The sequence below is a fragment of the Pinus tabuliformis genome, chromosome 6 (assembly GCF_031772625.1).
Source record: "Pinus tabuliformis cultivar Carrire ecotype Pingquan chromosome 6, CPIR1, whole genome shotgun sequence".
Taxonomy (NCBI): domain Eukaryota; kingdom Viridiplantae; phylum Streptophyta; class Pinopsida; order Pinales; family Pinaceae; genus Pinus; species Pinus tabuliformis.
Window position 1 is genome coordinate 716581902 of NC_142292.1, and position 19062 is coordinate 716600963.

The following is a 19062-nucleotide window of genomic DNA, read 5'->3' on the forward strand; positions in this document are numbered from 1 at the left end:
TGATAGTCTCCTTCCCCATCAAATAGTGCTTCCATTTCTTAAAACTTTGTACCAATGCATAAAGTCCTTTTTCATAGGTGGGATAGTTAATTACAGCTCCATTAAATATTTTAGAATGAAATGAAATGGGCTTACCATGTTGCAATAAAATTGCTCCCATGGCATAATCACTTGCATCTGTTTGAATCTCAAATGGTTTTCTAAGATCTGGAAGTGCCAATACCAGTGCTGAACTAATATTTTGCTTCAAAGCATCAAATTATTTCTGTTGTACATCTCCCCAATGGAAGACTTTCTTGATACTTGTCAATGCATGTAATGGAGCTGCAATGGAAGAAAAAATAGCAATAAACTTTCCCAATATTGTGTTGCACCTAAAAAGCTTCTTACCTGTGTAACTGTATTGGGCTTGGGCCAATTCAGAATGACCTCAACCTTAGAGGGGTCGATCTTCAACTTGCCTCCTCTAATAATGTTTCCCAAATACACCTAAGAAGTCTTGCCGAATTCACATTTCGACATCTTTAAAAACAACTATTCTTTTCTCAAGACATCAAGTACTTTGTTTACATGCATGACATGTTCATCTCTTGACTTACTGAATATGAGAATATCATCTAAGTAAATAATGACAAATTCATCTAGAAATTGTCTCAATACATCATTCATTACCCTCATGAAAGTAGCTGGAGAATTTGTAAGACCAAAAGGCATAACAAGCCACTCAAACAATCCTTGTTTAGTTTTAAATGCGTTTTTCCAAATTTTTTCTTCAGTTGTCCTAACTTAATGATAACCACTTCGTAAGTCACTTAGTGAAATACTTTGCACTGTAGGTTTTAACCCCATAGGTTTTAAACCTACTCAATACTCCCACTGCATGTGCAATGTCTGGTCTAGTACATACCATCGCATACATCAGGCTACTGACTGCACTTGCATATGGAACACGGGATATGTCCTCTTCCTCTTCTTATGTCTTGGGAAACTGTTCAGCAGATAACTTTACACATACAAGAATAGGAACCTTTATCAGTTTACTATCCTGCATATTAAACCTCTGCAATATTGTCTTGACATACTTCCTATGGTTTAACCAGAGCTTCCTCTTTGCTCGATCTCTTTTCATTTCCATGCCCAAAATATAGTTTGCAGCACCAAGATCTTTCATGTCAAATTTGGAGGACAATTGGGTCTTCAAATCCTGGATAATTTCTTTGTCATTTCCAACCAGCAACATACCATCCACATACAAGACCAGATAAACAACACGGTCGCCAATTAATTTAAAATACACACAATGATCTGCTTTGCTTCTAGTGAAGCCAAGTCCCCGTATATATGTATCAAATTTCTGATACCACATCCTTGGTGACTGTTTTAACCCATACAGAGACTTCTTTAACTTGCATACCAGTTCTTTCTTACCATTCACCACAAAACCTTCGGGTTTCTTCATGTAGATCTCCTCTTCCAGATCCCCGTGAAGAAATGTTGTCTTCACATCCATCTGTTCTACCTCAAAATCAAAAGCAGCAGCAATAGATAAAAGTAATCTAATAGAAGTTACCTTGGCAACAGGAGAAAAAATATCACCAAAATCACCTCCTGGCACCTCAGAATAACCTTTTGCTACCAACCAAGCTTTGTATTTCTCCACCTTTCCTTCTACATTTGTCATCATCTTGAACACCCATTTTCTGCCAATGGGTTTCCTTCCAGTCGGCAACTCCACCAGATCCTAAGCTTCATTTCTGTGCAAATATGCCATTTCATCAACCATGGCCTCTTTCCAGAGTTTTCCATCCTCTAAATCTACTACTTCCTTCACAGTTCTGGGACCATCATCAATAACAAATAAAGCAAAATTTGAACAGAAATAAGATGGACTATACCTTTCTGGCTACCTTCTTTCTTGAACTGATCTTCTCACACCCGAAGTTTGTGGCTTTTCATCTTTTGATTCCTCCTATTCTGTAGAGTTTGATTCTTCCTCTTTTAGCTCAAACTCCATCTTCTTAGGTTCCTTTGATAGGACTTCATGTTTAATAACATCTTTCACCTCTTTGAACACCACATATCGGTTGTACACAACCTTCCTTTTTATTGGGTTCCAAATCTTATAACCCTTTAAGCCATCCTTATACCCAATAAAGATGCACTTTTCAGATTTACTATCTAACTTGGTTCTTTTCTCCTTTGGAACATGTACATATGCATCACATCCAAATACCCTCAGACTTACCAGTCCATACCTCTTGTGGAGTCTTATCCTCCAACACTAATGAAGGTGATCTATTGACCAAATAACATATTGTCTCCATCGCCTCTGCCTAGAATTCTTGTCCTAACCCGGCATCACTAAGCATACTTCTTGCCCTTTCCATCAATGTCTTGTTCATTATTTCTACAACTCCATTTTTCTTAGGTGTATATGGAGTAGTCTTCTGTCGTGCTATAACACACTTCTTACAGAATTATTCAAATTCCTTACTACAAAACTCTCCACCATTATCTGTCATTAGCACCTTTATCTTCTTCTCTGTCTAGTTTTCCACCAGAGCCTTAAATTCTTTAAACCTATCAAAGACTTCAGTTTTCTTCTTAAGGAAATATATCCATATATTCCTTGAGAAGTCATCTATAAATGATACATAGTACACAGACTTACCCAGTGATGGAACCTTCACAGGTCCAAACACATCACTGTGCACAAGCTCTAATATTTGTTTCGCCTTCTTACCACCAGAGGGGAAACTCACTCCATTTTGATTCCCATATACACAATTTTAAGAGAAATCAAAATCCAGAGAGCTATTACTCATACCTTCTACCATATCTTTACCATGAAGTATTCGATGGCCCTTATCTCCAATATGTACAAGCCTTTGATGCCACATCATGGTCTTCTCTCTAGAGGCCACTAGATTTTCAGCTCCACTTTTAGGAACCACAAAATTGTTGCACCCATCAACAGCAGTGCTACCTTGCAGCTTGTACGAAGTTCCAATCCGAACTCCCTGCATCAATACCAGTGCTCCCCAAACCATCTTGTAGGTATCCTTCTCGAACACTGTTTTTACACTTGCATCATCCAGCTTGCTTATGAAAATCAGATTTCTGGCCAATGTAGGAATATGCAGAACACCCGGAAGTGTTCTAACCCTTCCACCTTGTAACTTCAACTTTACTTTTCCGCGACCAACGATTCTAGCCTTCCTGTCATCCCCCAAGGAGATATCACCACCATCATATTTCTCATACTTGCAGAACCACTCTCTATGGGGAGTGAAGTGAAAGGATTCACCTAAGTCATCAACCATGCCTCATGATCTACATGTGTACTTAAAGAAGCCAAGTACACATCCTCACCTTCATCTGAGGTGGTTTTCGCCTTTGCAGAGGGAGCATCATCAGATCCCTTTCCTTTGTCAAGAGCTTTATATTTATAGTACCTTTTGTAGTGCCCTTCCTTTCCACATTTCCAGCACACCACCTTTACAAGTTTTCCTGGAGATTTAGATCTCCCTCTAGATTTATATCTCCCACTCGATGACTTATTTTTGTTTTTGTTCTGGGACCGTTCTCATACAGACAAGGCATCACCATTCTGGCTCTCCATATTTTTCCGTTTCATCTCCTCCGTCAGCAAGGATGAGACTATTTCATCAAATTGCAAGGCAGTTGTATTGCTACCTATTGCAATAACCAAACTATCCCATGAATTTGGTAGAGAGCACAACAAACTGATGCACTTATCTTCATCTCAAATTTTAATATCAACAGATAATAACTGACTTACCACAGTATTAAATGCGTTCATATGCTCTGTCACTGAGTCTCCATCTTTCATCCTTAGGTTATATAACTTTTTCCGCAGGAACAGTTTATTCACGAGAGACTTAGATTGGTACAAAGTCCCTAACTTCTCCCACAAAGCCTTCGCCGTAGCTTCCCCTGATACATTCAGCAATACTGAATCTGAGACACACAATCATATTGTGCTCTTTGCCTTTCGATCCAACTTCTTCCATTCTTTATCAGACACTCCCGTTGGTTTAGTACCCGGATCTACCGCGATCCACTGATCTTTATCCACCTACAGATCCTCTATCTTGAGTTTCCACAACTCAAAACTCTGACCATTAAATTTCTCGATCTCTATCTTTCAACTGCTCTCCATCTTCTTTCACTGCCAGAATCTATCCTGCAGATCTCCCACTGAACAGGGTCTACCACAGGCCCGAGCAAAACCCCTCAGCAACAAAGGCATCCCCTTGAAGCCAAAACTGCTCTGATACCAAATGTTGGTTTTAACCCCATACAGAAATTACCTGCATACGAATTCTAAACACAAAAAATAAACAATGCAAGAGCATAACACATAAAACACATATACACAGATATTTTTCCTTGGATCCCAAAACCAGGACTACCAGCTTGATTTTTATTATGTTCCTTTCAATATTACAATACATATTTATACATGCTGAAACATCCAATACCATGGACCGAAAACCATCTCATCCAAAACCATGGACCAAAACCATAGGTAGGTCCGCCCAACCTAATATAGGGTCCAAAAAAAAATTCCTAGGGCGTTGCCCTGGACCTTGTAGAGGGGGGCTACCTTCCCCCCTCAAATCCCCTAGACAGGGGGGACTACCATTCCCCTGTGACCCCCCCACTACACAACCCAACATGCATACCTCAATTGATCAAGCAAATCATTAATTCTTGGGAGTGGATAATGATTCTTTACCATGATTTTGTTCAGTGCACGGAAATCCACACACATGGGCCAAGTTCCATCCTTCTTTGACACCAAGAAAATGGGTGAACCACATGGCGAAGTAGATGGGCATATGATACCTTTAATCAACAATTCTTGAATTTGATTTTTGATTTCCATGCTCTCCATAATTGAAATGTGATACATGCCTATTTTTGGAAGTGGAACATCCTATTGCAACTGAATCTCATGTTGAATTCCCCTCTTGGGAGGTAACCCCTTTGGTTCCTAAAACATCTCGCCATGCTTACTTACCACGTCAAACAAATCAGATTTCAATTTATCATGACAAACTTCAAAAGATTCATAATCAATATCATTCTTTTTCTTGATCATGAGAAGCACAAAAATTTTACTTGAATTTACTAGTCTCTTCATCTGCCCTGCATTAACCAAAGAAATGTTCAGCCTTTTGCGATGGGCTCTCACATTTTACTCCACCCCATTCTTGAGCAATATGTGTTTGTTGTCATGGTGATAAAATACTGCTTTCCTATCATACAAATAAGGACTACCCAAAATGATTTCTGAGATGTCAATTGGAACTACATCTAACTCAACTTCATCAATGAACTTTTCAGTAATGGAGAACTTGAATAAACACTTCCTTGTAACCTGTAAGTTTGCATTGTTAACTATCCAACCCAATGGATATGGCTTATGATGAGGTACAGTTTCAAGGTTTAGTTTTTTAACCAAGTCTTCTGAAATCAAGTTTGATTGTGACCCACTATCAAATAATGCATCAATCTTTGTATGATTTGAAATCACTCTTACATGAAACAACTCTATTCTTGACTCTTCATTTGGAGTGTTGTTTTGACTATGTGATGAACCAGTGCTTGCAACAGTTTCTTTTCCTTTTGTAACCATGGCTGAAATCTTGGTCTCATCACCAGAATTTGAACCAAGGTCATGTTGTGTGGTATCGGTCGTCTTTTGTTTTCCCTTATTTTTTTGTTTCTTAGGCCTTAATTTGGGATGCAATTTCTAGTAGTGGGCTTCATCACGACCCTCTTTGGAATAGTGTTTACATGTGATTTCTCCCCTTATTTCTTCACACTCACATTATTCGTTCCCTTCCCTTTTCCACCCTTCTCTCTCTCCCTGCCCTTGAATGGCTTCCTCTTACTACCCTCTTCCTGAATGTTCTTTCCTCTAGATTTAAGTTGCGTGGCTTGCACACATACCTCATCTAAATTGTTTGGATTGAACATAAGAATAGTATATTTCAAATAGGAATATAAACCCCCAATATATTTCAGTAGTGTATCTTGGGAATTCAAATTTACTCCTAATAACAAAGCCATTTTCCTAAACTCTTGTGTATAATCTTGGACTATTTGGTCTTTAAGATGCCTAAAATTATGCCAACTCATAATGGCTTTTCACATATACTAGGCTAAAGGATAAAACTGTCTTTTAATTGTAGAAAAAAAATTCAACCCAAGTAATGGATATCTTACCATGGATTCACATTTCCTCTTGAGTCTTTTCTTCCCACCAAACTAGTGCAGCTCCTTCTAGCCTCAATCAAGCCAACTAGATTTTTATGTCATCTTCTTGAAGGTTCTGAATTTTGCAGTATACCTCCAACTGTCAAATCCAATTGTCCAACTTTTCTACATTCACCTCTCCATTGTACATGGGAAGTTCAAATTTTATGTCCAATTTAAGTAAGGGAGTCTTTCCTTTTGGGGTTTTTGAATGAGTATGGGCAGTTTCAGTGGTGGTAGTGGAAGATGATGCTATGTGAGATGATGAAGATGATGAGGATGGTGGATATGGAGGTGGCTTTCCACCATTCCATTTTGAATCCTTCTTCTCATATTTTTTATCCTCTGAGCTTCCTTCTCCATGTGGAGGTTTAGAACTCTCTCCAACCATTCTAGTGTTCCTCTCTTCATAGAGGACTTTAACCATCTCAGTCAAAGTGTAGAAAGCTTTCTTGAATTCTTCCTTTTTTGAAGAAGGACCTTCAGGCTCTCTTTCTCCAGACATAATGGCTATGGATTCAGGCTCAAAAATTGGTACTATTTGTACTTCTTCAATCTTAGTTGAAGGAAAAACTTGAGGAGTTTCAAGTGTAGCTGGAAGTGGAACTTTGGGTGGTGGAGATTGTGGCCCTGTGGCTCTCCTTCTTCTGGGAATTACCTCAGGAGTTGCTACACATAAATTCCCTTCTCCTTTTTGCAACTTTAATCTTGTAAGCATCACAATTTTGCAACCATTAAAAACCTAATCTCACAAACTCAAGAAATCAATAAATTTAACCTGTTATGATACCAACTTGATCTATTTTTTATTGTTAGTTTTGTTGTGATAATATCAATTACATATTTATAAATATGTGCTTGCTTATTGCTTCTTGTACTATGGTTTCCTTAATTGTTTGTGTATGTAAAAAGGTAAATTTCCTTAAGTTGAATACGACATTCATGAGAAAATTAGCTTGAAAAAACAAATACTGAACAACAAACATTCAAGGTATAGAAAACCATCAAAGAGACACTTAAACACAATGTTTTGATGGAGGTGTTCACCCCTCCTGGGCTACACCTCCTTGGTCCAACTTCCATGGCTTGGGCCTCTATATTAGCTCAATATGGAAAAATGTTGTTTTAAAAAGCTCTGTGGCTCTAGATACATGCACCAATGTGTTCAAAATGTCCAAATTAGCCAAAAACACCTTTTCCTGAGCTCAATTTGGTCGAAAATTGCCTTCTCTATGACTCAGTCAATGTTTTCCTGGAAAAGTTCTGCTAAGTCTGGAATGACTCCAGTTACCGCGCTAAATATGGAGGCAGGCCCAGAATTGGGGGCACCGCCATAATTTTCGCCAAACTAAACTCGGAGTTAACTAGTGTTTAACTGTGCTTATTAGCTTTAAAGTCGGATTAATTATCATAACCCCGCGATTAATGTTAACCGAAACCTTAATATATGATGGTTTTGGTGGGTTGTCACATGTGATGGTTAACATCGCATTAACCGTTGTGTTAATGGTCCATCAGAAGTGCTGACCATTTGGTGTTACAGCATCGAGTTCACATGTGGAGCACTAATCGTCGGAGTTGGTGTATTGGACTGTCCGTCGTATAAACTGTTTGACGTTACAACTTTCGTGTTCACATGTGAAACCATTGCAGTGTTAGTGGGTTGGAGCTGCTGGTTTATGTAACTATTTGCGGTTAACCATAAATGTGTTCACATGGGGTGGGGCTAGCCTGCGGGCTGGCCCTCCCCTAACCGCCCAACTCCACACCATTTAACTTTAAATAAAAGTGGAAAACATATATGGTAAGAAACACAATGTAGCAGAGGTGGTAATGACTTGTGGATGGTATGTCGGAGGTTGCAGGTTCAACCCCGACCTCCACCAAAAACTTTTGTTCCACTGCCGAGAATTTCAAGGCCTTTGGGAGGTTCCACATGGTGGCCTCTGAGCTTCCCACGTGGCTTTCTTTCATTGGCCCAAAATGAACTAATAGAAACATGCCAACACACCACCTGAAACCCAATGAAACAATGCTACTTGTCCATCTGTGATACGTTGTTGACCATATTGACCATGCCTAGTCACTTTCCACTTCAGCAGTATGGACTGTTGACTATGTAGTGACTGGGTTTTTTTTTGTTGTTGCAAATTTCACCTGTTTTGCAAAGTGATCAGAACAAAATAACTTTCTCATACGAACTCGGTTTTCGACGAAATGAGTTGCATTAGGATCGTTTTTCTGAGATGGACGCGGTTGTTTAGGTTTCAATTCATTCTAATAACTTTGATTTTTGAGCTAAATATTGAGCACCTGATCATTGAGCAATGCCCAATCTCCCCTTTGAAATACCATTTTCTTGATAAATCTATCGTGCCATTTAGTTTGCTGCTGCTGAATTGCAGTAGTATTCTAGACAAATATCAGATGAATTTCATCCAACTCATTTAACTATTCTAGTCAGTGTTTATGGCCTTCTGAAAGATTCAAACCTACTTCAAGGGCTATCCTGAGCGGCTTAATTTTGAATTCCACCGGAAGCAAAGGGGATTTCCCATAGACAAGCTGGAATGGTGAAAATCGTGTTTTGTCTCTCCATGTTGTTCTATACACCCACAATGTCTCAGGAAGTTTTTGAGCCTAATTTTGACGATGGTTTGCTACAATCTTTTTAAGAATATTTTCCAATACCTTGTTTGTGATCTCGACTTGGTCATTCACATGAGGGTGATATGGAGATGTTACCCTATGATTGATCCCATATTTCTTCATAAGCCCTACTATCAAATGTGATGTAAACTGCGCCCCTCCATCTGAAACTATCTCTCTAGGAGCTCCATACCGAGCAAAAATTTCTTCAAATAAGAAGTCTGAGACAACCTGTTTTGTTTCTTTCACAACAACCTTGGCCTCTACCCACTTTGTCACATAATTCATGTAAACCATAATGTGAACTTTCTAATGTGAAGGTGGATTGAATGGCCCAACGAAATCAATAGCCCATTTTTCAAAGGGCTCAAGAACTAGTTGAGGTTGTAGCGGCATCTCATCTGCCCGACCAGGTTGACCCATCCATTGGCAACTATCACACCCTCGAACATATTTCCTTGCATCACGAAAAATAGAAGGCCAATAGTACCCCATTTGCAACACCTTATGACCTGTCCGCTTATCTACAAAATTTCCCCCACAGGGGCCATCATGAGCAGCTTTCAGGACATCATAGATGTCATCCTCACTTATGTAGTGCCAGATTTGTTGGTTTGGTACTGTGTAAGAGAAATATCCTTCTATCCATGAATAACGGACAGTATGATGGATAATCTTTCATTGTTCTTTATATGGTAAGTGTTGAGGCAATTTTCTTGTAGCAAGATAGTTAGCAATATTTGCATACCACGAAGTGTGAGTAGAAATTGAAAAAGGATGTTTATCTGGAAAAGTATCCTCTACAGGGGTACCTTCATCACTAGTATCCATCCTAGACAGGAAATATGTGACTACATTATCTTTCCCTAGCTTATCTGCAATGGTAATATCAAATTATTGAATTAACAACAACCATCGTGTAATACGGCCAGGGGTTATTGTCTTATTCATCAGATACCTGATAGTTGTATGATCAGTGTGCACAAAAGTAGGATACCTTGTAATATAATGCTGAAACTTATTAATAGCATAAATAACAACCAAGAAATCCTTTTCAGTTACTGTATAGTTTAGTTCAGTAGGAGTCAAGTTCTTGCTGACATAATAGATCGCATATGGTTTCTTATCCTCCTGTTGCCCCAGGACTACCCCTATTGTTGTTTGAGAAGCATCTGTAGAGATGTGAAATGGGAGCTTCCAATCAGGACCTCGTAATATCAGAGCTTTACAAACTAGTTCTTTGATTTCCTTAAAGGCTGCTTCACATTCATCTATCCACACAAACTCTGCATCTTTAGGTAACAATTGAAAAAGTGGGAATGTTGTCTTAGAATTTTTTTTCTATAAACTGCTTGTAATATCCAACATAACCAATAAATTTACGTACCTGTGTCGGTGTCTTAGGTGTAGGAAAATTCAATATTACCTCTACTTTAGCAGGATCAACCCGAATTCCTCCAACTGAAAGCAGGTGCCGCAACACTATTCCTTCCTCTATCATCATATGACACTTTATTGTACTAAGAGAAACATGTGTTTGTATACATCTTTTAAGTACTTTCTCTAATTTTTTATACCTTCTTCAAAAAAATCCCCATATGGGGTGAAGTCATCCATGTAGATTTCAACACTATCATTGATTAGATCAGAAAAATTTCCTAATATTTCCCTTTGAAAGGTAGTGGGTGCATTACAAAGGCCAAATGGGAGGACTCAGTAGGCAAAGGTCCCCCAAGGACATGTGAAGCTAGTTTTATCCTGATCCTCTGGAGCTATTTGTATCTGGTTGTATCCGTTGAATCCATTCAAAAAGGAGAAAAATTATTTCTAGCTAATGTATCAAGGACTTGGTCAATAAAGGGTAAGGGAGAATGATCTTTAAAGTTGATTTATTTAATTCCTTATAATCCACACAAATCCTCAACTTTCCATTCTTCTTAGGAACAATGACCAGTGGGGAAACCCATTGACTGTCTGATATCGGATAAATAAATCCCACATCTAATAGCTTATGTAATTCATTTTTGACAATTCTTTTAAGGCAAGATTCATTCTTCTTTGTGGCTCCCTAATAAGTCAACATTCTTCTTTAATGTATATGTGATTAGTGCATAAATAAACAGAGGTGCCTTTTATTTTTGTATGCTCCCAAGAATAGGCTTCTTTATGTTCCTGAAGGACCTTCAATAGTCTTTCAGTTTGGTAGGGGGAAAGGCTAGGATTAATATTCAATGTTTTCACTGGTTCAATTTCTATCGAAATATTGTCACGGGGTACAATTACAGGAATATTTCCAACTTCTTTTTCTAGTTCCATATCTTCCTGAATGCTGCAACTCATGAAATATTCGAATAGCTGGTGGGTTGGGTCAGAAATGAAGTTGGGACTGTTGAGAAAGGTGTTAATGGTGTCATCCTATGTTTAATCCATGAAAAAAAGAGCCTTACTGATGGTAAGGATAGGTCTAACTTCTTCATTCTCATATTCAGGCTCTTTCATAGGTAGATATTTTTGCATCAAGGTAAATCCTGGTTTATCTAATGAACTTGGTTTGACAGGGGGGTAGAGGATAAGATTATTTGTAACTTCCCCATTGGATATTACCATATTTCTAGACCGACACCCAATGTAAGCATCTGCGGTTGCAAGCCAAGGTCTTCCTAAAATCAAAGGATGTCCACCGACTAGGGATTGAGTATGTAAAACCAAAAGATTGACATGGTATTTCCATGAGTCTACTGAAATAGTTATATCTTCCATCTTCCCTACCAGTCTTATAGTATATTGATCTGCCAATTTTAGGATGGTGGGAGTTAGTTCAAGGTTTCAAAGACCCAAGGTAATCATAGTTGCAGAGGCTATAACATTAATTGTTGCCCCCAAATCTACTAGTACATTTGGGATATCAACCCCATTAATTTATACTGTCAGAATCGGGTTCCCTGGATCCACGTATTTAACAAGTATATGCTTCCCCAGCATTATGTCTGATAGTTTTCCCATAACATGAATAGTGATTCAGTCCTTTGGTATTTTGCCAGGTTTCTTAGAGCAATATTCTTTAATTGTTTTGGCACAAATTGATATGTCCTTCATAGCCTGAAGTAACGAGATTTTGACAAATAAAGTCTGCAGTATTCCTAAAAAGTCAAATTCAGGATGAGGACTTTATTTTCTCAGTGATAATCTCTCAAGATAAGGTGCACCAATCTGGCATCCTCTAGTAATAATCGTTTGTGAAGGGGTTTGTTGTTTCATAGGAATTTGTATTGACTCATCCCCAATTGTTCTAGTAGAATCTCTAGGTTTTGGTTCTGAGACTTCATCATCAATATGTTCAACAATTATTGGTGAAGTCTGAGTATTCACCACCTGACCAGATCGAAGATTCAATTCGTTACATTCCGTGCTGGCAATACTATATGTAGGGAGGTTGAGTGTCTCAACCTAGTGAGCCCCTCTATTATTTGGATTTGGATTGGATTGAACAAGCAGTTGTGGACGAAGAGGAGGATTACTAGTGGACGCATTAGAAGGCAGTTGTAGTTGTTGTTGTGGCATAGGTTGGATGAATTGTCCTGAAGGAGGAGGAGGAGGTCCGCGTAAATTTTGGGACCATGAAGGGTTTGGACCAAATTGAGGGTACCATGGTTGCCAGGGCATTGGATATTGATAAGATTATAGCCATGAGGGTGAAAAAGGTACAGGCTGAGGCACAAAATTCAGACTATTAAAATACTAAAAAGGGTCTTGAGACATACCTTGATTCATGTTCTGTGGACGTGGTTGTCATGGTTTCTTTGATCCCATAAAATACAACTAATTTATTTCTTCATTTGTTCCCTGAAAAACTGCCTTCAACCCAACAAGAGATGGACAGGTGCTATTGGAATGACTCTATTCACATATTGCACAAGTCTCGATGGAATTCAATGGGCATTCCTTCATCGGATGCTTCTTCCTACATTGAGGACAGAAAATGGACATAACCTTCTCTGCTTCTATCTGCTTCTGTTTCGCTTGTAACATGTCCAACTATGATGACAGTGTGCTTAGGATATCAATTCTCAAATTCTCCAGCAATTTCCCAATATTTGCTTTTGTAACTCCACCACTAGATTTCTTGAGAGTTCAAATCCCCTGCTAATGCCTCACAACCCCTCGTGAAAACTTGATGCATAATTTGCAGATGGCATTAAATTCCTCTTTTGATATGTCTCATTTCCCTACTACATTTAATAGTTCCAAAGATTCCTCCCTTAGTGCTCGGCAAAATATTATTTTCAAAATATTCTTATCTAGATCACGATGGCCTGATCTCTGCAAACTATATTGAAAACGCTCCACAAAGTCCTCCATGTTCTCATCCTCTTTCTGCATAATCTTAAATATTTCTTCCTTCACATCTCGATATTTGCAGTAGTCTTGATATTTCTCAAGGAAAATCGTCTTCATATCGTCCCATGTAGTAATATATTTCCCCCCTAAACCCATAAACCATCTCAAAGTTGTGCCCTTCAAAGTAGCGGGGAATATCTTCAATTTTTTAGCATCAGAAATATAATCATACCCCTGACAAACAACGTCGAATTCAAAAAGGAATGTGTCCGGATCCTCAGAAGAAAGACCATGGAAATTAGGTAATGTTGTCAAAGGAATAGGCTTCATAGGCGCATCACCTCTGATATCTCCAATTGGGAATTCAATCGAAGAAGTTGCAGGAGCCATGAATATTTGCCAATATTCACTTGGAATTTCAACAGGTTCTGGATCTGGATATTCTATAATAGGTGGTTGAGGTTGTTTAACAAAACTCCCTTGATCATATGGTGCAGAGAATTCTCTCAAATATTGTTCCTCTAAACTTGCAATGTGCAGTTCCTCAGATCCTCTGCTTATTACTTCTTCTTCCTTGAATTGCACTTCTGTTATCGGGGAGGGTTCTAGTTGTGAAATTGATTGCCCTCCAGATCTTGTATGCGATCTCACCTTGAAATCAGGTCGTGGCGATGCTCCTGACTCAGCTCTTGAAATGATCTCTTGGATGTAGGTATTTTTGCCTAGATCTCTCCCTCTTCTTTTCGAGGGTCTTCCTCTGCCCCTTTTATTTGTATCTCTGTTCATGCAATCAGGAAATAAAAGGAAAACATTCAAGCAAATCGAAATCTCAGGACCTGGAGCAGGGTACGAAATTCCCTCCCCAAGATGAGAGAGTGGCCCCTAAAAAGAAAGAAAAAGAAGAAAATAAATCAATCACAAAATTAAGCTCAAGACCTGAAACAGGGTGACATAAAAAACTTCCCTTCACGGGACGAGAGAGTGATTCCTATGAAAAAAAAAACAAGACAATCAAATAAACAAAAGCGATCTAATGCGTAGGACCTAGCGCAGGGTTAAAAATTCCCTCCCTAGGAAGAGAGATCAATGCTATGGTCAATATTGGTCATACTTTCGCTCATTCGATAACCTCCTCGACAACAACGCCAAACTGTTGTGTTCATGTATGAATCATGTAATTCACTCAATTCCACATTAATTGTCAACCGATGGATCTACGAGTTATTTCAAGGCTATCATGCAAAGTGTATGTAGGCCACAGTTTCCCTACCCAGTACTGAACATTCAATTATAAACTTAGCAATGTGTAACAACAAACGACAATTGTAAGAGAAAATAAGAGTAACGACAAGTAATGACTATAACAATGATAAGAGTAACAAAAAAACATTCTCATAGAAACACACTGATAATCATTCACAACAATAAATAAATTAACTAAAATAAACCTATGCGCACATCTATCCAGCAACACTTGGTCAGGAGAGTGGGCCCAACTCCCTGATCAAGGCTGTGGCAAGATCAAGAAGTCACGAAATGCTTAGAAGATAAGAATTTCATTAATCAAAGGGGTATTAGAACATATGATGTTACAGACTCAAAGTTAACATAATTCTCCGCGATCTTAACTACTGGCTTTCACAGCCCCGTAAGTCTACTTATACAATTGGTCAACACTAACAACTCCTAGAATTACAGTGGTTGTCTGCCTACAATTACATAGTGGTTTATTAAGAAAAACATAATATAAAGATAACAGTGGGTTGATTGAAAGGTTGATCCACCGTTGCAACTGATGTCTCAAGATAGTGTCGCCAACTTGATGGTCACGATTTGTTGAACCACAATCTTGATCATTCTCCCTCCAAATATGTAAGGATAATCGAATTAGCAAGACACTTAGCCAACAATCCCCTATGACTATGCTTCATTGATTAATGATTCATAACGACTTGACAAGAGGTATACCTATGCGATTTAGAATGTAAATTGACCAACAATGGTGTAAAATGGATACAAGAAAGAGGATAAAAAGGTGGATAAAAACATGCAAATTCAGCAACCAACAAATACCAATATTGCTATGCCAATATTGTTCATAGATGAATACAGAGAAACTATATTTAATGGCAGAGGATCGTGAATTGATGCCATATATAATGTGCATACAAGTCAACAGAAGCGCAAATAACCATAACATATAAATTATGCGAGACATATTACAGAGGAGCATAGCCTGTGTGTCGAAGCCATACACATTGTATAGGATCATAGTATATATAAATTGCAATTTGAAACCATACACATCGCAGGGGATCATTCCATTCATATCACAAAGGATAATACCATACAACTATGTCGATGCCATACATATTATGCCATATAACTATGTAATTATGCCATGCATCTCATGCCATACATTTTGTTATATATACACGATGCTCTGTCATATAGACATGATGCCACACACTCTAATTGCAGAGGAATGATGCAATATACTGTGTATCAATGCCAACCACATCATAATGTAAAACATATCAATGCGTGACCATATCTATTATAGAGATGCACGACTGTTCATGGCAGAAGACCTGTAGCCACTGCGAGTATTCTATCCAGAACAGAGATGAGAGTATAAGGAATTTTTCATAGGTGCGTATTTGACCACGAGAGGCCAGACAAAGCTATGTTGCTTAAAAGACAACTTGATAATATGCTGGGTATATTATAAAGTCACTTGATAAGAAAGCTTCGGGATAAGGCAACTTCATGACACAAATTCATGATACAACAACTTCGGGTCAGATAAATTAGTTGGGGTAAGAATTTATAAGGTCGAGTCACTTTATCTACATATGAAGAAAATCCTCCAACAGGTTGAGTCAATGACCTCTCGAAATGCATCACACCCCCAATTATTTGTAAAGGGTGGTTAGTCATTTAGTTTGAGTGAAATATTATATACATATTAACAACTTCAAGTCTAAATAAGGGTGGACGAATATTGCAATAATAACCTGCTATAGTTCTGCCAGAATTGGGTGATAAATGAGCTCAATGGAAGTCGCTTGTGTACTCCAGAATTAAAGATGGCAGTGGACGGAGGAATTCTGTAACTTTTCCCTTCATTAATTCTTGTCGACCACCCTCTGATTCATCACTCAAGTAACTGTTTCAAGGAAGCAGTGTAATTGAATGAAAGGGGAAAGTTTGACCACCCCCCGATTCATCACTCAATTAACTGTTTCAAGCTAGCAGTGTGGTTGAATGAAAGGGGAAAGTTCGACCACCCTGAGATTCATCACTCAACTAACTGTTTCAAGGAAGCAATGTGGTTGAATGAAATGGGAAAGTTGCATCTGCTTCGACAAGTGGTTTAAGTTGCAAGGGGAAATTTGTGGAGGACATGCCACATAAAGGAGAATTGTATTGAAGTGTCAGGTTATGTGTATTGAAGTGTCAACCTGCTAGGTATTGAAGTGTTAGCCTTCGATGTGTATTGAAGTGTCAACCTTCTAGCTATTGTAGTGTCACCCTTCGAGATAAGAAGCCATCAGTGCCAAACGTTGAGGATGTATCAAAACTTTGGATATTAACTTTTCATGTGTATTAAAATTTCTTACTTGTATTAAACTATGGACTAGTATATAATCCTATTTAAAACTTAAGATATTGATCTTTCCCTGTTTTTCAAAACTTTAATTTAATTTTCCGTGAAATTTGGACTAGTATATAATTTAGGATATTGCTCTTTCCTTGTTTTTCAAAACTTTAATTTAATTTTCCGTAAAATTTGTTTTGAAAAGGTTAGAATAAATCAAGTTACCCACACTAAATAACATGGCAAGTGATGCCGGGAATAAAAGGGTAAATTGAAAAGTTTAATTAAAAGTTTTTTTTAGCGAAATTGCAAGGCATAAACTTTGGTTAAAGAGTAGTGAAAGAGTAAAAATTTACTGTCAACACACGAATTAATAGCTTGTTAACCTTCAAGCGAACGCTCTAGTCCTTTCGTTGCCGTAGGCAAGGGGCTAATAATGTACATTGAAAGAGGGGTGAATTATGGTATTCAATAAGGGACTAATAATGTAGAGCGAAAAAGGGGTAAACTATGGTGTTCAATATTTGAGTTGAAATCATATTACATGTGATTTCTTAAATGATCATGTAACTTTAGTTCACACTAAATTATAAAATACTTCCAAAATAATCATTAAACTAGATACATTCCATATCATTTGTATGCAACAACCAAGAAGCTTGATATGTTTATCTTGTACCACCGAAAAATTCATTTGACATAACTGTAAAGTTGGTAAGCCTTTTGAAATATTCATTTTGATCCTTGCACTACTCTTAGCCACTTCATGGACTTCACTTGCCAATCAATTCGGTCGTTCAAAGTGTCGTGAGAAGCTGGTGAAGAAATGTTCGATTAAGTTTTGTATATCCCAGCGGTTGGATTCGTTCAGGGACAAAGATGGATGCCAACATCTACGTTGGAGTTCTGAAAGCTACTCGACACAATAATATCTCTCGGAAGGAGAAAACAATAATATCAGAATGCACTGTTTTAGTGGAATTATAATGGACTCAAGGACAATGGTCTGATGAATACATAATAGGCTTCAACCAAGCAGGTTAATGTTTTTTTTCCCCTCTCTTCAGTAGAAAAAAACAGAGCTTTTTCATATTAGATTTGAGGATAAAGAGCTCACTAAAAAACACCTCTCACAACAAAGACATTAGGAAATACTAAGTGGTTATTCAAACTACAAAAAGCAAAAATTAGGAATACATATCCAGTAATCAGAACTCGAAAGATCCCTCTTATGAGATGGATCCATCAATCAGAAGTACGAAAAACATTCTGCCAGAGAAAAAGGAAATCCCTCTTTTAAAGCAACTAAAAGCTATTGATGAATTTATAAGAGACTTAAACCAAATAGATTACCCATAAGGTTACAAGATATCTCCACATTTAGTTTTACATTATTGAAATTAGAAATAGAAGTTACAATTTCCTCGAGACTATAGAATTAGAAACCAATAATGGCTAGCTAGAAACTTCCGAGTTTATGTTATGCCTACAGAAATTTTTAACGTTGTGATTTTTTAGAAACCTGAAAAATTAGTTAATTTCTTGGTACACAAGTGAGAAGCAAACGTCAATCCAAAATTTGTATACACTGTCAAATATTCTCAAAGCTTATAAGAAACTCTGATTCTATCAATCATTAGCATTTTGGCGAGTCAATTCTGGGCAAGATTTTCTTTTTCAGTAAGAAAAAAACCACTGTATTAATATAGTGAAAAATACAGTGCATATGTTTGATTAGATGTATCCCATTGTTGATCACTGTTCAGGAAAAATAAACTGGATCCATAAACAACCCAGATATAAGTCGTCTCCATATTACATTCATAATTTTCCAGCAGCATATATATGTAAACCTGTCATATGCTGTGGCATTCTATACAGTATCCCATCTTAGAACATCATTGTACAGGATTAATCGCTCCATATCAGCAAAAAACAAACAAACTTTTTGTGTGCTAATAAAGTACATATCTTGTGCAGTCAAGAAGCTTGCAGTATATCATCATGTTAGTATTCACAAAATCACAAAAAAGTAAACAAAACAAAACAAACAGGTATAGTTGTCTGATTTCCTTGCATTAATAGACGATTTATCTAGGCAAAGGAAGCAAACCAACATCCACTATGTGTTCATCTATCACAATCTCGATATGCATGCCATCTAGTTCATCCTATAAACCCCTCTT